The sequence below is a fragment of the Lemur catta genome, chromosome 23 (genome assembly GCF_020740605.2).
Source record: "Lemur catta isolate mLemCat1 chromosome 23, mLemCat1.pri, whole genome shotgun sequence".
Lineage (NCBI taxonomy): Eukaryota > Metazoa > Chordata > Mammalia > Primates > Lemuridae > Lemur > Lemur catta.
This window is the reverse complement of record NC_059150.1, coordinates 1,734,339-1,756,565: the sequence shown is the minus strand read 5'-3', so window position 1 is coordinate 1,756,565 and position 22,227 is coordinate 1,734,339. Positions and strand designations below refer to the sequence as shown.

The 22,227-nt window shown below is 36.8% G+C and overlaps 1 long non-coding RNA gene across 1 annotated transcript in view; it reads left to right on the top strand.

Annotated features, from left to right (window-relative positions):
* Positions 1-3,537: 3,537 nt before the first annotated feature.
* The window catches only part of LOC123626838, a 61,222-nt gene continuing 42,532 nt past the window's right edge, over positions 3,538-22,227 (top strand). Inside the window, exon 1 of the long non-coding RNA XR_006731036.1 lies at positions 3,538-3,730. This is a non-coding gene — a long non-coding RNA (uncharacterized LOC123626838). The remainder of the gene's footprint in view (positions 3,731-22,227) is intronic.

Genomic DNA, 22,227 nt, shown 5'->3' with positions numbered 1-22,227 from the left:
CAGAAGCCAAGAGGCCAGGGTGGGCACAGTGGCTCATGCCTGTAATCCTAGCCCTCTGGGGGACAGAGGTGGAGGTGGGAGGATCGCTTGAGGTCAGGAGTTTGAGACCAGCCTGAGCCAAGAATGAGATCCCATTTCTAAAAATAGAAAAAATTAGCCAGGTGTGGCGGCACATACCTGTAGTCCCAGGTGCTCAGGAGGCTGAGGCGGGAGGATCGCTTGAGCCCAGGAGTTGGAGGTTGCTGTGAGCTAGGCTGATGCCATGGCATTCTAGCCCAGGCAACGGAGCTAGACTGTGTCTCAAAAAAAAAAAAAAAAGAATCGAGACCAGATAAACATGGTCACAATAATGCATGTGGGAGAGAATAGACTGTGAGAATTGTATTCAGCAACTCTTAAAAGCCCCAGAATAGCCTAGAGAAGCTTATCAGTTGGATTGACTCAAAGTTGGATTTTGACTGGTGGGACTCCTGCAGGGGGAAGGGACGCTGTCAGAAGAAAAATAAGGCAAGAAAGTTGAGGATGTTGACTAGACACCATGTGATATCATGAACAATGGCCTGGAAGAGAGAATGAATTATGAAAGAAAAGGGAAGGAAAAAAAAAAAAGGAAGAAGATAATAGCTAAGGCGAAAATCGAGAAATCAAAGGATTGGAGGTATGAAAGAGGTTGAAAAGTAAGTGCAGTGATAAGAGTTGGAAGGATGGAAGACGGTAGTTAGACAGTAGGTGGTTTGATTTTAGAATTTTAAGAGTGAAATCTTCCAAGCTCTAAGTCGTGGGCATCGGATCGTAGTGAGACCCAAGGTGAATGTCATCGGAATTGAGGCACCGAGTCCGTAAACTGAGGGCTTAGAGTGCTGGGTGGCCTGTGAACAGGGACCCCCAGCTGGGTGCCGGCAGGGTAGCGACAGAGAGGAACCTAGAGCCAGTGGATGAGAAAGACGAAGAAGTTGGGAGACGACAGCAGAGAGGACCCAGGTAAATGTTGCGTAATACGTGACCCTCAGCTTAGTCCCTGTAAGTGTCGAGTGTGACTGATTTAGACCAATATTGGATTTTTCTACTTGTTCCCCAGTGTTTGATTTAATTCTTTAGACTTTATTTTAAAATGTTAAGGTATTTTCTTAGCACATTAGCATCCTCTTGCCAGATTTATTTCTGATCTTAGAGGTACTAGCGAATAGGTCACTGCAAGGCAAAAAAAAATATCAAATATTTATCTCATCTCTGCTATGATAGGCATCTGAAGGATTTTTTAAAAAAAATAATGAGATGCTACTCAGTCTTTAAAATATTTACAGTTTAGTAGAGAAGCCTATTTGATGGAAATAAGGATGACATCATGTGACTGCACGTATGTTGCGTGAGAGGGCAGGCCTGGGAGGGCTCAGGACAGCATGAGGTCATGGGATAATTTAGGAAAGTGAGCAACACGCATGGAATGAAAAAAATGCTCAGAAGAGAAGAGGAGTAAAAATTGTCTTGTGCTTCTGTCTAGGACCTGCCTGCCCCGTCCCACGTCACACGCGGAGGGGTGGCTTTAGGAAGTGCAGGTGAAGATGTAATCACCCTGCCTTTAGTGATCACCTCCCGTCCATAAACAAACCGCAAAAGGCGGGAGGAAAAAGTGGAAGTTTTCTTTAACCGAGATGCTTTAGGCTGCCGCGGGAGGGGCACAGTTCAGGAAATTCCCCGACGGCTCTTGGTACTTGCCGGGCTGAGAGGAACTTTCTGGCACCATTTCTGAAAGGGCCCAGGGCTCGTGCGATTCTGCGGTGCCGTGGGTTTCAGTCTGCGGAGCAGCAGGAGGACTCCTTCGGGCCCAAACCCATGTTCTGAGAGATCGTGTCCCTTCGACTAAAGTGGGCTCTCCTGTGGTCGCCCGACCCTTTTGTGGGGCACCCAGGGGTCCCACACCTGCCCCTCTGATGCCAATTTCTAGTCCCGCATGGGCCACCAAATGTCATGGTCTTGGTGTGAACCACGCACACGTATACGACTCTGGTGACTACTCTACATTGGTGCTGAAGTACTCAGGTGTGTGGCACTAGGAAGCAAACAAACAGAACCGACCTTACTCAACACAGCGATGAGAATCCATGCAGTGTGTACAACAGGTGAAGGCTGCTTTGAGTCACATGCTACCAACTACCAGCTCTGTGACACTCAGTGGTGTGAACCTCTTTCCCCATCTATGGAATGGGGGACGACAGAATCTAACTCACTGATGGTTTCAGAGGCTGCAGAAGATGCTGTAGTGTTTTGCACAATATGTGCCAGATAGAAGGAAGGGACCTATGAGCGATAACCATTAATTAGTATTTTGGGAGGACACATACGAAGTTGAAAGACTAGGTGTGACATCAGTGAGACATGGGTTCAAATCCCAGCACTGCCGTGGTAGTAGGACATCGCGGTGCGTGCCACTGAGAAATGAAAGTAATAAAACTTACTTTATGGGTTGTTACAATTATTAAATTGAATGAGAGAGTGACTGGCTCTTGGTGGGTAGGTAAGAGAGCAAAGTACTTTTGTTTCAATGTTTCCTTCCCTTAATTCGAGTAGCTCTGCGGGTAAGTGTTATGTCACAGCCCACCTCCCTCACTGTTAACATTCGGAATATGGGGTTTGATGATCTCTAAGGTAACTGACACCTCCAAATCCTTGCAAGGGCCCCCGATGTTTTTCAAGAGATCCGGTGCATTAAATAATCCTGAAATAAATGAAAGACACCTTCTGTCTGGCAGTGTTGTGGACGTTCTGAATTACCTAATGAGCTAAATTAAAGAATGTCTTTGATTGGAAAAATTATATTTCTTCTTTATCCCCACTTAGTTGAAGCCCCTTCTTTGATTTTTTTTCATATTGTTGCCTTTTAATATTACCTAGAGTTATTTTTCCACTTGCCTTCTCCAAAATGTAATAACTACTTAAAAGTGTTAATTACATTTCCCGCATCATGAGCGAACAATTTAGTCTGTTAGTTTAGAACTGCAATAAAGCCTCTTTAAATATCAAAATAAAATTTGAAAACTCACGACTGGAAAAAATACTGATTTTGTCCCTCAAAAAATAACTGAGTTCTGCACATGAACGTGATGATCATTTACTTTCTGTCACTTCCAAAGTTGACTGAAGGGAGGAAAAAAAAAAAAAAAAACCCACTTCTTTCTGACAGGCAAACAGGCAAATCCCAGACAACACTGCAGGGCAGGGAGCTAGAAAGCAAAAAAAAAAAAAATCTTGGAAAAGCTGAGCTTCCACTCTCCTCCCACCGGTCTCTGTGAAGGATGACTTCAGTCCCTTTCTTAACTAATTCTGTCACTGTACAATCCTACAGTCGTTCTTCCACACATAAAGGACAAATGGGCTGGGGAGGAGGACCTAGATGCTTTCAGTTTTAACCGTGCACCAATGGAGGGGAGGGCAGGATGCCTGAGCTGTGTCTCGGCGGCCAATGGGGCCCTCTGTGTCTGTCACATGACTCCTGTCCCTGCCTTTCACATGGGCTGCAATTCAGTTCAATTCAGAACTGCAGATAGTGCAGCTGCCCGGAGCCAGGGATGCCTGAGCAGGAGCGGCCGAGTTGCCGGTGACTTTATGAAGCACTTTCCACCTTCCTCGGGCACCAAAACAGGGATTCTGCACCTGCTTCAGGGACAGTCTGGCACAGCCTCTGCTCTGCCTCCGGGGACGAGGACCTAGAGCAAATAACCATTTTCAAATTGTGAGTATACGTTTCTTTCCGTCAAGGGTACTGATGAAAATAGTTTTATGTCATAAGCATCATATTTTGGAAGCATTTTTTTTTTTTTTAGGGTACTCGTTTATGTGTAGCCTGAAGGATATCCGACCGGCAGGAAAATATTTGCAGGGACAATTGTTGCATGCTTTCTTATGTGAAAGGTAAAGAATTAAAAATAAAAGTGAGGCATTCCGGAGCGGAGCTGGGGAGGCTGTGCCCGGGGACATAGCTCCAGTGTGCTGCTTTGTTCAGAAGAAAAAACGAAGGCACACACATATGCACTTAGCTCACTCCTTCTCGCTTTTTGTGTCGAATCAGATCTGATCTGTCCCCGAGAAAAATAAAAGACAAACTTTGCTGACTCCACCGACAAGGGCATGGTTGGCTCCCCAGACATCTGACAGTTATTGTAATTAGCTGTGAGAGACTGCGAAGACACTCGGGGGCAAATAGCTCTGAAATTCCGAACAATGGCTTTAAGCCAGGGCTTGCTGTTTAATTAATTTTTTTTTAACCACCACTTTTAATTTTATAATAATGACAGAGACCGAGCTGGTTTCAGTGTTGTAGTCCACAAAATGTGAAATAACATCCCGGCAGAAGTGAGGACGACTGGAAGTGGCCGGTGCAAAGACAGAAGGAAAAGACAGCTTTCTGTCTTAGGATCCAGCCTTCCAGGGATAAAGATTTTTTTTTTAAAAATTCCTAATAGTGAGGATGTGGGGGTGGGGAGGAAGCATGCGGAAGCTCTCTTATAGAAGAATGCCTGAAGAATAAAATAATTCGGAATTTCTTCTCGCTAGCAAGCAAAAAGATGTGGTGAGCATCTAAGTTACTTACGTTCACAGTAAGATTTTTTGATGGAGTTTCAAACAGCAGCGACATACAATGCAGTTTTTTTTTATTTATCAAATAACTGGAAACAAATGGAGAGAATGTTCCTGTATTACTGCTTTCCTTTTCTATTCAGCTAGGGTAATCTAGCAATGCCTTCTGCCTTTACTTCCAGCATCATACAAATCCTTAAAAAGTTATAAGCTGAGTCTCACAAGAAATTAAAAGGCAAATCAAATCGATGTGATTATGACGGATGAAGACTTTGAATGACAAAGCCTCCATCGAAAAGAGAGTTTGCAAGAAAACATTGTCCTCCTTATTTTTAAAAGAGAATATTAACTCCATCCATTATTGAAAGGAATTATTCAAAGGCTCCAGACATAACTAATTATGGCTTACAGAGAGCTGCCAGAGCAGAGCTTGTGTTCTAATTATAAAAGTCCAAGACATTAGGATTCATTTATTTAAGGAGGACTTGAAAATAAATACAAATTTCCACATAACCTTTTTAAAATACACCATTTTTTTTTCTTTGTCTGCTCGCACGTTATCTCCACCTCCCCCCACCCCCCGCCGCCCACCGTGTGCCGAGACACCTGAAGGCTAGACATAATGATCAGAGAGCTCCAGCCTGTCTGGACTCCAGCCAGGGTTTTCTCCCCCTTCTACAATCAAGGAGCTTGCACGCAATGCATGCCGAGTCGATTCCTCTGCTGTGTGCAGATCCGGGATGGAAGTCTTGCACATACTGCGGAAAGATTAAAGACAACAATATCCCCTTTCTCTTACCCTAGACAGCCTCAGTTTTTAACCCCTTCGTTACCTTTCAAACCAAGACGCCTTCTCCATTCAAAGGCAGGTCTCGGGGGACTTGGCAAGTCCTGCACCACCATATCACAGGGATGCACACGCCTCCTTTGGTGTGGAAATCTCATCTCGACAAACCCCTGCCAGGATGTTTTAGGATGAACAGTGTGCCACCTAAACAAAACGTAATTTGCTTGTGCAGGGAGTGCGTTATTGAATGAACTTCAGCTGTACGAAAGGTGGAAAAAGTCAAAAGTCTGTAGAAAGGTTCTTGCAAAGCTCGCAGAAGGTTATGTGCCATTTCTGATGATGCTGTTCTTTAAGCATCTCTCTCTCTCGCTTGCTCGCTCTCTCGCACACAAGCACACACTCTCTCTCTCTTTCTCGCTCTCAAGGCGCACACACTCAGCCAGGCAATTATGTCATTATATCGCAGAGAAATCCAGGTTAGCTGGTGATGTCATCACATATAAAATTTCGCCTTTGTGGGCAACATCTTCTGTCACCTAATCGCCAGTGTCTCTTGGGTGTGTGCCCATAGGAAGTTCACGTGTCTGTGGGGTTAACCGACACCCACAGGAAAGAACTATTTTATTTGCAGCTGTCTTCCTTTTGAAGATATGTTTACAGGGCAGTGGGCATGTTTATAAAGATGTATGTAGCCAGCCAGAGTTTCCTGGTTCTAGGAAGCCTTATTAATATGCTGGTGGAACATTTGAGAGGTGGCTGAGTTTCAATAATGTGGATAGGATGGTGAAATGGTGAGCATTTTGAAATCATTTGGATAAAAATGCTACGATACTGTTATTCATTATGACTTGGTGTTTCTTATTTGCTATTTAACATTTTGTACCATTAAATCATTTCTACTGTTAATCTGTTCCTTAAGAAAAGAATAATTTTAGACAAATGATTTAAAAGTAATACTCATTTCACGTGCTTTTTATAAGGGTATATCTATACCTCGGGGTTAGATGAGAGTTGAATTCGATTTTTTTTTGCATTGATAGAGTGTTTGTATCTAGTTTCAAGTGCATTTCATGGGTCTTACACTAAATAGTCACTCACCAAACAAGTGTTCAAATTTTTATTAATGTACATATTTAAGTAAGTTATTTTATTTTACTTAAATAAAACAAAGTTTAATACTTTGCCAAAACATATTGTCAGATTTGAGATGTATATATAGAACAACTATGTATACATACTGCCTCTCAACTACCAAGTTTTGATATGTAATTTAAATTAATCTGCATTAATACAGAATGACTGCTGTACTTACCAGTTTTTATACATCAAACATTTGATGCATAATTTTTAAAACTGAGGAATTTGCTCCTAATACTTCTACATTCTTGCATACTAAAAAAGGATTAATTTTGAAAGGATTTTTAAAGCATATGTGTATGAACAGCACTATTTATATGTCAACACACAAATTAATGAGATTCATTTTGCCAATGTATTGTGTGATTGTTTTAAAACAAGAGAAAAATGTTTTGTTCTTTTTTGCCTTCATGTTACTATTATCGAGAAAAGCATATAGCTTAAAGGATTGACACATTTTGTACTTAGAGAAAACGAGCTACACAAGTTAGGTCACATTCTAAGGGGTAAGACTCCACTGTAAACTAATAAATAACTTTTTCAAGAAATTCTTGGGCCTGAGTCTATAATTTTTACATAAACAGTTCTTCCGAAATATAGTGGAGTTCTTCCCTGATGATGAATTATATAATTGCTTTATCAAAGATAAAAAATGAACAAATATGCATATTTAAATTTTACCTACTTTCAAAAAACAATACATGGCATTGCCAACTGGAGATACAGGTTCCTGAAAAGGCATCTTTCAAAGACAAGAAGATAATGGACTTGATTGAAATAGTAGAACTACGTAACGCCAATTCAAGAACAAATGGTTTTTCAGAGCATAACGGAGAAAGAACAATTTACTATAGTACAGTTTATTCTTCTTACACAATGGCAATGATTTATTTGAAATGGCAGAACAAACATAGTAGATATACAAAAAAACACCCAGATGTCTTATATCACAGATATGTCAAGATTCTTGTGTTTCATATATTAGAATATTTTAATCCAATTATTTATCTGAAGACTTAAATCTACCTCTTACGTAGCATATGTTGGTGTTAAGATCATGGATATCTTGTACATGCTTGTAGCATATTTAGTATATCTGTGATATATTTGAATACAGTCTTACGACCAAAAATAATTGTTGTTATTATATTATAAAACAAGAATCTTTAACATGTTCTGGAATAATAATATATTTTAATACAATGAAATTTAGACAGTGATGTCAACTAGCTATATCTATGCTAGCAAAAAGGCATGCTCAGATATTAGATAAATTAATTTACTGATGTAATTATTGCAGATGCCTTGTATCAAAAGTATTTTAATCATATCAAAATATATGACTCTAATTTGGCAAACAGTATACAGTGTGATTTTAAGAAAAAGCAAAAATCTCTCTGTTTCTTACCACTCTGAAGATGATTTTTAAAAGAAGACTCAGCATTTATAATTTCTCTTTATGAAAAGAGAAACTGTTTCTTTTTAAACTTAGCCTTCAGGCATAGGACCTGAAATTATTGTGAGTAGATGCCTGAGAACCGTGCAGAGAATGCACAAGAACCTCAAGTTGCAATGAGAAAAGAAGGGAAACTGGTTTGGCTGCTTCATGCTTCAAATTTTATCCTTCCAAGCCTATGTGAAGATAATACTCAGAATTAATATGAGTGAAAACTATCAAAGTTATGTTCACCTTTTTCAAAAGATCTACGGTTCTTTCCCTTGAAGGAAAAGAGTTCCCAAAGAGATTGAATGTTCTACTGCCTGAAACTCAGTCAAGCTCAGTGAGGCGCTGGGGTCAAATGGGCTCATGAATCACAGATAGGAAATGAACTGTGTATTGCATATTTGGAGGTTTAAAAAGAAACATTTGGAATATTTTACCGTAAACAGATTTTGGGTTGATTTTTGGCACATCTTTTTAAACATCAAGCCTGCAGTTCAGCTGAAATAACTTTTTATATGTATAGCTAAGACCAGATGGCCACGTGCTCCTTTCTTATTTAGATGAGACTTTTCCTTTCAATAACATCTTTCTTCCTGACCTGCTTAAAAATTCCAGCGAATGAAATCAGCACAGGATTTTCAATTCTAATTGACCATGTGCAGAGGAAGGGCCAGTGGAGAAATCAGTGGAGGCATTGTGAGGCTCCCTGCCTCAGTTTTGTCTTTGTGTTTCACCCTTGCCAGCCAATCTAAACTCATCAAAAGTGTTTAATTTTTATTAATATTAATACAGCTGCAGATTAGTCCTCAATGAAAATTATTTCAGGTGGTTCTTTCTGTCATTTCATCACAAAATATAATAAAAAAAAAGTTGTCATTCACTTATACAGTCTCAACTAGCTGGTAAGCAATTTATTGGTTAAAAAGACCTTAAAATATTATGATAGTTGAATTAAGATGAAAGAATGATGACACTAAATTGATTTTCCTTGTCACTGAAATACATCATCATTACTAGAGGACATAAATGCTTTGAAATTTGCCACGAAAATATTTACTATTTAAAATTCTTGGTTCACTCTGTGTATAGTTATTTTATAAGGAAAAATATTTTTTCTGGAGATTTTGTTTGGACTTGGACCAGTGAAAAACATCAAGACTAGAAGGTGATCCACATGTACAGTGTAGCTCAGAGAATTCTGTAGTTTTAAAAGTGGGCATCTGATTTTTCAGTTTTTTGCTTTTTGACAAATTCTTGACTCAAATAATTATATTCATAATTTATGTATTACTGTAAAAAGTCAAAGATGTTATCTCTTTAAAAATGTAATATTAGAGTGGTGAAAGTGTGAGGTGAAAACAGGTTATCCTGCCACTGACATTAGTTTAACTAATAAAAGAAAAATATGAACCAAAAGTACATATTTTAAAAATATATAATAGAGATAAGAGAAACTCTGAATTATTTATCATTGTCATTGTAAAATATTGAAGTGGCCTTGCAGCAACCCTATCTCTGATTTGGTATTTTTTGCTCATTCTTCAGATAACCTTTTATCTCAAGCAAACTTATTAGTTGTCAAAAATATGAAGCCTCATCAAAAGCCACACTATTGCAATTTTTTGAAAAATGCAAGTCTTATGAATAAGATCGCTTAGAATTTCTTTGTATCAAAATCATGCAAAAAATTGCACCTGTAGTTGTCCATGGGGTTGACAACTATGGAGGTGTGTTCTAAAACACCAACATGTAAGTCAATTCTTTGTGAATCTTATAAAATTTAACTTTCTGAGATCCTATATACATATGAGTCAATTTGTGCTACTAAAATATGAGAATTTTTATCATTCCTTTAAATATTTGTGTTGGTTAATATTTCTCATATTTGATGATTTTCCTGCTCATTTATTAATTATAAAAATTCATTAGAAAATTAAATATATGGCAATGATTTAGTCAATTCTTCTCTTATCACAAATGAATGAAATATATTTAGAAACTTAAGAAATCTCAATATAAACAAAAAACCCAAGAATAAGATAGAGCCTAAGAAATTAAATTATACGTATATCTAGCTTAGCTTGACTTTTAAAATAATGTATTTTATTTAGTAATGAATCTAACCCTGTATGTAGGAGGTGATGGATAATGGGATCTGGGAAAAAAATTATTAAAATTACATTGGTGTTATAATTTCAGATGGTGGAAGCAAAGATGTTCTCAACAGATAGGTTTAAGTAAGGAATAGAACTCTGAGCTAGCCCCATTTTCTCCTTTTCCATGTTACTCTGGAAAAATAGGCAGGTCTTGAGTGCAGGGTCATAGACAATCATAACCACAAATATTACGTAAAATAAACTGTTGTTACTTCCCTTTGAGATGAGTTTTGGTATTTTCATTTGTATGGGGTCAGGGTTAAGCTTTACTACTCTGTCGTCATGTATCGTAATTCTTTAGGTGAGCAGCCCTGGGGAAATTGTGGCCAGGTATGGAAGCTTTGCAGGTGTGCAAAATGCCTGCCCCTCACCATGCCCCTGTCCTGGTCTGTAAGACTGTGGTGACCAGTCAGGGACGAAGATCCTTGAGAAACCCAGGTCTCCTTTCACCATCTAGGGACACCATTTCCACGCTCCTTCTGAGGGAGCTTTCCCCAGACTGTGGCAGCCTTCTGCACGGTCGATGCTTCCTGCCCAGTTGCTTCTCTCCTCGGCCTCACCCTTGCCTGTGCCGTGCATGGTTTCATATGCAGGGGTGATTTTTATTTTTGTTTTTAAATTTTACATTTTTAACTGAAAAGGAAGTAGGGCTAACAAGTTAGACATGACATCAAAAGGATGCCTGTAGGGGCAGATGCAGATGTCTCTAGCATTCTGGAAACCTGCCGTGTTGTCAACGGAATGACACGGTTACACTGCGTTCGACTGGGCCGCTCTCACTTCTGGCTCGTGAAGTGTGGCCACTTCAGAGCGCGGGACTCCTTCCAGTTAACACACTTGAGGTAGACGCTCAGTTCATTCTTGTGGTTCATACCTGATTTGATAGACTTCCTGTAGGGAAATTACTGCTTTAACTTAAAGGGCCTAACTTCTCTTTCAGTAAATGTTAAGCCTAGAGAAACAGAACACAAGGATGGAAAGAGGAGAGACCATGTCAACAAGAGTATGAGAGTATACACTGTGTCAGATAATCTGAAATGAGAATATGTCAAAAATTGGTTATAGATGTTTTCATCACATATATGAGTTATCTAGAAACTCATATGTAAATATACTCACTGTGGGATGGGAAACCAAAAATAAAAATGCCTTTTAAGGTTTTAAGTATTATTGCTTTAAACACATAAAAGAGACATATTTCGCTGATTTGTATAATCGCTTGATTGCCTTGTTACTGTGAGTTATCTACCAGGGCATTATTCAAAATATATTGGGAGAAAATAAAACACTCAGCCACTCCTTTGGTTATTGTGAGCCACTTTACAAAGTGCCCCTTGCCTTGAAAGGAGTTAATGATTTAAGCTGACAACAGTGACTAGGAAGAAATTCATTCTTTGGTTAGTCTAAGGACAGAAAGGGGTTAATTTTTCAAATCTCTGTGAAGAGGAGGAAAAAAAAAAAAAAACCCTGGAAGATAAAAACCAAACCAAAGACTAAGCTGCTAGTGATTTGGTTGTATTTATGGATTATACTACATGTTGAAAAGAGGAAAATCGAGCTGTAAGATGACCCTGCAGGGGTCGTCTGGACTTTTCACTGAGTCTAAAGTCTGTTTAGTCAATGCTTATTAAGGCCTGGTTTTGACCTTTGCCCTTCTCACTCCTGCCTATTCCAGGTGCAACATTGTTGCAAGTGTGTTGCCATTAATGTACACTGTGTGCAAACTTCAGATTGTGAATGAATTTTTATGTTGAGCATAAAAAATAATCTGGTAGTTATTAAGCTCCCATTTAAAAAGAAAACTAACAAACTCTGCAAACTTGCATCCACTTCCTTTTACAATTAATAAACTGTGAAGATAGCTCCTTCCCAAGATGTAACTGAGGCTACTCAAGTGCAACTTATACTTAAACTATTTTGGTACATTTGTTGTCCTAATGAATTTTTGTTAAGACTGTATCTAAAACAGTGATTTCTATTTAAAGTAATTCTCTTTGAGGTGGACATAGAAAACCTTATATGATTATTTCTTTTGAATTTTCACATATACACTCTTAGTTTTACATGAAGCTTTGATGTTCCAGGCTTATATATTTTTTAAAGATTAATTTTACTTTTAAAAATTATACCAACTAAGAGAAGAAAACATCAAATACTATAGTCCTTAGTTTAGTAAAACATTTTACTATAACATTTTATAAAGTATATTTACATAGTGTTTGATAAAAATAAATGAAAATCCATAAATACATACTAATTAATAGATCTTTTGAATAAAACAGCCATGTTTATACCTCTGAAATCTAATGTTAGAACATACATGTAAAACAAAAAAAGACTCAAAATTAACTATATAAACATAAAAGGGGGAACAAAGCTATGCATGTGTTGAACTACACTAAAAAGATTTAGTACTTTATTTTTCTGCTCAATGTTTTGTTTAACAGAGGATTCTCTAAGTTATATAAATACACTCATTTTAAATACATGTTTTGGAATTCTGAAGACAATAAAATCTCTAACTTGAGAAAAAGATAGGTTTTTCAATTTTATTGGAGGAGTAATATATAAACATTTATTTTAGCTAGAATAAAAAAGTAGAGAAAAACTTCATTTTTAATTTTGAAATATTTCAAACTATACAAAAAAGGCAATATAATATACATACCCATATTTCCACCACCAAAATTTACTTTCTTAATGTTTTGCTGTATTTACCCCAAATCATTAAAAACAAACTACTTATGTACAGTTGGTGGCTCCAATCCCCATTCCATCCCCTGATTTCCCTCTGCTATAGAAGTAATTACTGTTTCCTAGTTGGTAAGTCATTGTTCACATCTCTGTTTTTACACGTTAATCACTTACACATAAAAAACAATTAAAAATGAAGCATTCAATATAAAATTTCTAATTAGCTGTTTTTAGATTTATTTTGAAATATTGAAATTTTTTAAAAGAACATATATTCATTGGAAATTATATTTACTTATATATTCTTAGTTTAAGAACATAATATTGATTAAATATAAATTTAAGTTAAAAGATGTTTCCCTCTGCCTCAATTTTATGGTTGCAGAAATTGAGAAAATATGCCTCCTGCCTCTCTTTTATTCAAATTCTTTAAAATTGAGTCTTCTAAGTTTTAACTGTGTTCATGTTACGTAAGGAATCAGTAGTAAGGTTAGAACATGATACTTTCTTTAGCATTATCTCTGTTTCCCCCATTTTATTGTGTTCATAAAAGCACATGTATTATACTTCATGCATGGGTATTAATTTTCATATTCCACATAGTGTACTATAAAGATGCTTATTTCAAAATATTATAAGAAACCATGAAACTTGCCTTTGGTTTCATTTGCTAAGAAAATATCAGCAATATCGTAGTTAAAGAAATGAGCATTGACATTAGGATTGTTTTTTGTCTCTTCATTTGGAGACAGATTTCCCTTAATAAAAGGAGCAAATACATTTCTGAAAAAGTGTAGTAAAACCAACATCCTTATTTGAATACTGTATTATACAGGTTTGCATAAACTACGTGGTGATGCATTGCCATCTACACCTCCTAGTACTCCCATCTCTGCCAGGGCATTTGAGTAGAAATTGGCATGAGAACCTTTCTATCATATGTTATCTTAGACATAATCTGCAGAGAGGAAACTCCAGGTACAGAAAGGTGAGTTTAAATGCATTTTCCCCCATAGTTCCCTTACTAATTATTTAGGTAGCAATATATTAAAAGAAACTATAGTCAATTTAAAAGTTTAGTCAAGATCTTAATACTTTAATGCCTAAATGTGAGTTTTCTATACCAAATCATTTATTTGAAGACATCATATTTTTTTGCTATCAAATAAATCGAAGACTATGGAAAGGTGCTCTTCAAGGGCTTCTTATATGTTGGCCAAAAGAACTGCAAATATGTTTACTAAATATTGATTAAACTTTTTCTCTCCTTTCTTTTTCTCAGCCATTTATTATCTTCATTAGCCTTTAAGCTACCACTGTTCTTTCCTCCAGATAATTACACAGTCAATGTCACTCATTCGGGTCTTTTTTATTGTTGTTTCTCCAGAACTCTGGTCAATTCATTAACTACCTTTCAAAATTCTTATGTCTGTTTCTCATTACGGTCACATAGCCCATAAGAAAAGCTCTGGGTAAGGAGTCAGAAGATGTGTTACTAAATAGCTGGGTGACTCTCTGTGGTCAGTTTCCCTGTCAGTAATTGGGGGAAGTAGGAGGAGTGAATTTCCAGGGTCCTAGGACCTATCTCCACATGATTAATTAAAAATGAGACCATCAGCCAGTTGATGAATTCTGAGCTGTCAAAACAATCTCTATATGTTACACATGTGCCAAGTGATCCATGTGTTTAAAATGTAGTATCACTTATATTCAACTCTTCCCCTGAAGTATTTCATTTTACTTTTTAAACTCCTTCACATATGAGCTTTGATTCCTACATGTGTCTTCTGAGAGTTACTCTTCATCTGAACCTGCTGATTTCCTGTGTGGAGTATCATATGTAAAATCACCAACCTTACAGGGATTTTATTTAATTCTGATAATGCATTTTACTGATAAAGTAACGTCTGGAAACAGCATGTCAGTTATTTATAAAGGTCTTTTTGGGGTAGGAATCATTCTCTGCAAACTCTGTAATAATTGGGAACCACTGAGTAGCACAACAGAAAAAGGGATTCACTGCAAGATAGATCTTAACTGTTATTACTGAAACCACATGGTATGGCTGTGGGGGTTTCCCAAACGCTGATCTAGACATTAATACCAAGAGTGACAAAATGGATGTCTTCCAAGTGTTACCAAATGTATTATGTTTTAAGTTAGCATTACCAGTCTTTTTATTATAGGGAGAATGCTCGCTGAGTGACTACTGAGGAATTCTGCCAATTTTACCATGAATTTCATCAGTGCAAGCTTATTCAGATTTCTTCTTTATGAACAATTTAAGTTATAAAGGTTTCTCTAATTCAGATTATGCTCTGGGTTTAAATTAGTGTATAACTATGATGTATATATGCTGAATTTCCATCAGGAATGAATATAAGGAATTGAAATCATAGTTTCAAGTGTCAGAAGAAGAGATAAAAAAATCAAAAAAATCAGGAGTGCAGTAATGAGTAATGGGAGGCCATGGAGGAAAATGTCACAAGTGAGTTAAATAATAAATATAAAATGAGTTGCAAAAATGTACTGGAAATATAAGCAGTTATACCTGTAATGACAATATTTTTCTACTGAAGTCTATACAAAAGATTTAATGTATTTATTTAGGAAATTGTAATCAACAACTATTCAGATTCTGCCATAAAGTAGACAATTCAAAATAAGTTTTTTTAACCTATTTCTTAACTATCTCTGCCAAAACAATCTCTGCCTCTACAATAGTCTATAAATACAGAATAGATATAGATTAAATTGCTTTTGTAGGTACCCAATCAAATATTATTGACCTATCCATAATTAGAAATTGCAGAAATGTCTGTGGTTTTCTTCATCCTTCTTTTTTAAAAAATATCAGTTTATTCAAATAGTCATATAAGCCTAATTTTTAGACAGGGGAAAATGAAGAAGAAACCGTAAAAGATGATGCAACAACAGATCATATTAAACATAGAAAATAGTTTCTTAGTGGAAAATGTGAAACTAATTATTTCTTGAAATCATGTGGACCTTCAGTAATATTGACTTATGTCCAATCTGGATGTTGTTTGCCATTGCGTGAGGCTTTGATGCATGTATGCCACGTATGCATATTAACACACAACATGTTAGTAATGATCACATTTGAACTTGATAGGAAAAACCTTAATTCCATAACTGCTGCCAATTCCCCTTCCAACATATTTTGAAATGGGATGTAAACAAAAGGAAGAATTAGCCTAGGAAATATCAGTCCCTAATTAACATACATAAAATAAAACATAATATTTTTATGATCAGAATTGGGTCCCTTTTCTTTCAGTTTAAGAGTTTATTTGCTAGAGTCAAATCTCAGAGTTTGAGAGTTTGATGTTCTGGTTGGTGAAATAAGGTAACATTATTTTATTTCAGAAAAGGACCTTAGAGATTAGGAGAAGTCAAAGCAACTAAGGCCTAAGTAGAGAAGCAAGTAACTCAGATTCATGGAATACATTAGTGCAAGCGATGAGTCTAATTCTTTCAATTTCTCAGATGTTCTTTAAAAGTGACTAGATAAAGGGAAACAAAGGGCACAATGAGCCCATTTGGTTACAAACATCAGCTGTGATAAAAGTCCTGCTAAGGATAAAGCTGAGCAGTTTGTTCTAACAAGAAACATCAACTTCCTGCAGAGGCACATAAGCCCTTTGCCTTTTCCTCGTCTGAAAACTGTTACAACAGCACCTGCCCTGTATGTCTCACAACGCTAGAAACATTTATTAAGTGCTCACTACCAGTAAATCATAGTACTATGTATATTGCATTTAATTTTTATCAAAATTTTTATGAGTTAAGTCTCTCATTAGTATCCTATTTTGGAAATACGGAAACTTAAACACAGGTGGATAAGTAATGAACTCAAGATGCTATAATACCTGTGGGGTAGGGTTAGGATTTGAACCCAGAGGCCAAAGAGGCTCTTCCCTTATGTGTCTAACTGCTTTGCTTCATGGTTTCCCCCATTTTTGTCTTGAAACCTGGGATTGTAGGTGAGGGGAAAAAACATCCAAGTAATGAAGTATTTTCCGGATGCAATATGGTGCTGATTCTAGAAAGGATGCTGGCCCTATCTCACATCATCATGGGTAATCAGTACTTAGATGTGCAGGTCAAATCTCTCTAATGAGTTCCATTATGAGAAGAATTGAGATAGAACATATATAAGCACCATGGAAAAGCCCATTCATTTGACTTATTTATTTAAAATTCCTGGATACTGAACTATCTTGAAATTCACTGTAATGGGATTTGACCTGTGTAGATAACACATCCTTCATTTCCACGCCAATTATTTGTTTTATGAACTCAGTTTGTTCTCAGGCATATTTCTTTATGGCTCATCAGTTTCCTGTTTTATCTCCTTTACCTATTCAACATGGTATCATCTGCTATTTCATCTAAATAGAAGCAATATCTCACAAATAATGGTTGCAAATATAAAAATTTTAATACGAGCTTGGCTACAAAACAATTCACAGTAGCGTGGAAGTCCAGCCTGCAGTGGCATCCATCCAAATGAATGTAACCACCAAGAATCCTTTCAAAAGGGCAAAACTGAATCCAAGGACTGTTCTATCAAATTGAAACAGTGTAGTCATTTTATAATCAGTCTCAAATGCTTATTGAACGTTAGCTCTGGGGAGGACGTTGAGCATAAACATAATTCATGTTCTCTCGGTTTACAAAAGAAAATCTGTAGACAGTCTCACTCTTGGATCAGGGTTCATGGAGTCTATCAAGGATTAAAATTATGTGTTTAGAAAATCGAAAATCTCACACCTCTTTTTTTTGGCATTTTCTGAAATTTTCTTAGGCAACTAAACTTTGTTAGAAACTTGGTTGAACTCACAAGTTTTCTCTCTTGTGACTCTTTAAGCCTTAATCAACTGAATGTTACTAGATGTGAAACTGTGACTCAAATCAACTTCTCTCTTGGAGAAGAAATGTTAAGTCATTGCCCGAAAATTTTCTTGTTGGTTCCCAGCTTTCTAAAAAAAATAGTTCTTGATTTTATGTCCGGTAGTGAAACTCACTACAGAAACTTACTTATTCCATAAACAGCAGTAGACATTTTTCATTATATGCTAGATCTGAAAGAATTCCTACTATGTAATAATATACTTTTCATTCAATTGAAATACCTTCACCTTGAAGGTATCACTATTTTTTAATTTTTTTATTTTTAGTTACGATGGGTACATAATAGTTGCATATTTTTATAGGGTATATGTGATGTTTTGATGCAGGTGTACAATGTGAATTAATCAAATCAGGGTAATTGGGGTATCCATCACCTCGGGCATTTAACATTTCCTTGTGTTAGGAAGCATGCCTCTAGTGAGTCTATATGCAGTATCAGCCTACTGTGGTAGAACTTTTATTAAAGGTCATGGACAACATAATACTAGGGGACTGGAAGCTCTTGTGGCAAAGTTTCCTGCTTGCAATATTACTCTAAATTCTAAGACATTCTACAGTAAATTTTAAATTGTCTTCTTAAATCATGTTGGCTATTCTGGAGAGACTCCATTATTTTCCCTCAAAAATAAGTAGTCAGTCTTTCAAGTGTTCTTGAATAGTCACTGCAAAAGTCATTAAAGAAACTGTTATTATTAATAGAAAGTTTCATATTTGAAGACCCATGTGCAATATCAGTTTTTTCCTTCATCCTCCATATGCATCAGTGATTTTTGAGTCATTCATTGAAACATTCATGTATTATCATGGTTTTTTTACTCTGTAAATAAAGAGTAAAGCTAAACTCCTATCGTGTTCTTAAGGAGTAGAAAGTAAAAGAGGAAACGCTGACCAAATTGTTTAGTTGGTTGTTAAGGTAAAAAGATAGACCCAGGATCACTGTGCTACTTTAATTCCATATCTGTTTATTCTAAACACTGGCTGCACAGGAAGGAGGATACCAAAGATATGAGAAAAAATGTACTCTCTACTTCCATAATCAAATAGATTCAAAATAAAATGTAAAAGTATGTATGGTAATTAACACTTATTTTATACTCAAGATATACTCTTAACTTAAAAAAAAGAAAACTATCTTCTACATGTTTGTATCACAAAAATCTTACATTTGAGGATAGCAAGCTTCTTTGTACAATCTAAAATGAGTAGAAATTTCAAGTAATTGCATTTCAAAATTGTCATTCAGTAATTTGCAAAGATCATTGATGTTCATAATGATGACCAGAGGAGTAAATATTCTAAAGTCTTAGAATTATAAAAATAAAAACTGAATTATATTTAGTATAATATTAGGATAAAATCTATTTATTGATTCCTAAAGTAATTAAAAATGAGAATCCATAATTTAACCAAATATAACAGTTCTTCTTCAGAAAAAATAGACATTTCTGTATTAATAGCTCTTGTTTTATAGAATTTATACGAGTATTTTATTAAACAAAATAATTGACACTTTAATACTGTATGAAATGGTGTTGTGGTTATTAGTTTACTAAAATCATATTTTCTCCAATTCTTAATGCATGCACATGTCACTAGAGGCAGAAAATCACCAAGCAGGGATATCTCCTATGTGATCGTAGAGATAGTTTCTGCTATGGGATATTTGTTCCAGTACTGATGGGCGTTTAGAATAACCTAGACACACTCCAAATAACAACTGAGATCTTAAAATTCGCTCATGTCTGTCTTTGTGGCCGGGACCCATCTTCATCAAGCCGATGATGTCACTGATAGTTAGATGGGACGGCATAAGCACAGTCAGCATAAGTGCAATTAGCATAAACACTGACCACATGCTCTGGGTCAATTCACTCCCATCTGTGATCACTGCAAGAATCTTCTAGATAAGGACTGGTCTCCTCTTTTAGCTTGATGCCCTTTCCAGTAGACCTGAGAGCTAAAAAGACTGTGGGTCTCAGAATCATTTCAGAGCAGTAGAAGTGATTGGCTGTCCTTGTTGCTCTTGGAGCTAAACAGATGAAGACAAAATACCTCCATGAAACTGAAATGTCTGGAGTGTCTTGGACTCTCATAGTAATTGCAGCTCATGGAACCATTGATTTTAGAGAAGTGACAAGTGAGCTCTTGCCACCTGTCATCTTAAAAGTTGGTCCTATATTTCTTGGAATCTTCCTCTTGCCATTAAAGCCTCATACTAATCCCATCCCATTTGCTATCATTATTGTTACCTTTCTAGTTTTTTCTATGCACCAGGTAAATGGGAAAGGACTTATTTTGACTTTTACTCATCCCCGATGAACCTGAACGATGTAGGCATATCTCAGAGGTGTTGCAGATTCAGTTCCAGACCTCTGCAATGAAAGCAAGTATCTCAGTAAAGCAAGTCACATGATTTTTTTTCTCAGTGTATATAAAAGTTGTGTTTACACTATAATGTAGCTGATTAAGTATTATTTGTATGCATTATATCTGAAACAAAAATATACATAATTTAATTTTAAAATATTTCTGAAAAGTGCTAACAAACACCTGAGCCGTGAGCAAGTCATAATCATTTTTCTGGTGGAGGGTCCGGCCTTGATGTTACTGCTGCCTGCCCAGGGTGGTGGGGCTTTGCTGAAGGTGGGGGCGGCTATGGCAATTTCTGAAAATGAGACAACAGTGAAGCTTGCCTCATCACTTGGCTCTTCCTTTCACGAGAGATTTATCTGTAACATGCCCTGTTGTTTGATGACATTGTACCCACAAAACTTCTTTCAAACTTGAAGTTAATCCTCACAAACCCTGCCACTGCTTTATCAGCTAAATTGATTTAATCTCTTAAATCCTTTGCTGTCATTTCAACAGTGGTCCCAGTATCTTCAAGAAACCAGTTTCTTCACTCATTCTCAAGGATCAGTTCCTCATCTGTTCAAGTTTTGTCATGAAATTGTAGCAATTCAGTCACCTCTGCAGGCTCCACTTCTAATTCTAGTTCTCTTGCCATTTCAACCTAATCTGCAGTTAGTTTCATAACTGACATCTTAAACCTTTCAGAGTCATCCATGAGGGTTAGAATCAACTTCTTGCAAACTCTTGTGAATGTTGATATTTTGACTTTCTCTCATGAGTCATGAATCTTCTTAATGGCATGTAAAATGGTGAATCCTTTCCAGATACATCAGAGGAATCACTATCTGTGGCAGCTATAGCTTTATGACATGTATTTCTAAAATAATCAAACTTGAAAGTCAAAACTACTCCTTGGCCATGGGCTGCGGAATGGATGTTGTCTTGAAAACATTAACAGTCAGGAAAACATTAACCGCCTCGTACATCTCCATTAGAGCAAGTGGGCGAGAAGGTACATTGCGAATGAGCAGTACTATTGCCAAAGAAATCTTTTCTTCTCAGCAGTAGGTCTCAAAAAGGGGCTTAAAATTTTCAGTCAGCCATATTCTAACAGATGTGCTGTCATCCCGGCTTTGTTGTCCCAGTCACAGAACACAGGCATAGTAGTAGATTTAGCATGATTCTTAAGAGCCCTAGGATTTTCTAAATGATAAATGAACATTGGCTTTAACTTAAAGACACCAGCTGGATTAGCCTCTAACAAGAGTGTCAGCTTGTCCTTTAAGCTTTGAAGCCAGGCACTGACTTCTCCTCTCTAGCTATGACAATCCTAGGTGGTATCTTCTTCCAGTAGAAGGATGTTTCCTCTTCACTGAATGATCTGTTGTTTCGTGTAGCCACCGTCATCAATGCTCTTAGCTGGATCTTCTGGATAATTTGTTGCAGCTTCTGCTTCAGAACCCTCCGCTAGCTTCCACTTTTTCTTCTTCCACTTTCTCACCTCTCTCAGCCTTCATAGAATTGAAGAGAGTTGGAGCCTTGCTCTGGATTAGGCTTTGGCTTAAGGGAATGTTGTGGCTGGTTTGATCTTCTATCCAGACCACTCAAACTTTATCCATATTGGCAATAAGGCCATTTAGCGTCCTTCCCATTTTTGTATTCACTGTAATAGAACTTTTAATTTACTTCAAGAACTTTTCTTTTGCAGTCACAATTTTGCTAACTGGTGCAAGAGATCTAGCTTTCAGTCTATTTTGGCTTTCCAACATGCCTTCCTCGCTAAGCTTAATCAGTCCTAGCTTTTGATTTAAAGGAAGAGACTTGTGACTCTTCCTCTCACGAGTATTTTGAGGCCCTTGTAGGGCTACCAATTGGCCTAATTTCAACATTGCTGTCTCTCAGAGAAGAGGGAGAGAGAGAGACATGTTGAAACAGGTGGAGCAATTAGAACAGACACAACATTTACCTACCAAGAGTTCTCTGTCCTCTATGTGCCCAGTTCACGGTGCTCCAAAGCAATTACAATAGTAACATCAAAGATCCTTGATCACAGATCACCATAGCAGATAATGAAAAAGTTTGCAATATTGTGAGAATTACCAAAATATGACACAGAGAGGTGGAATAAGCACATGCTCACTTTG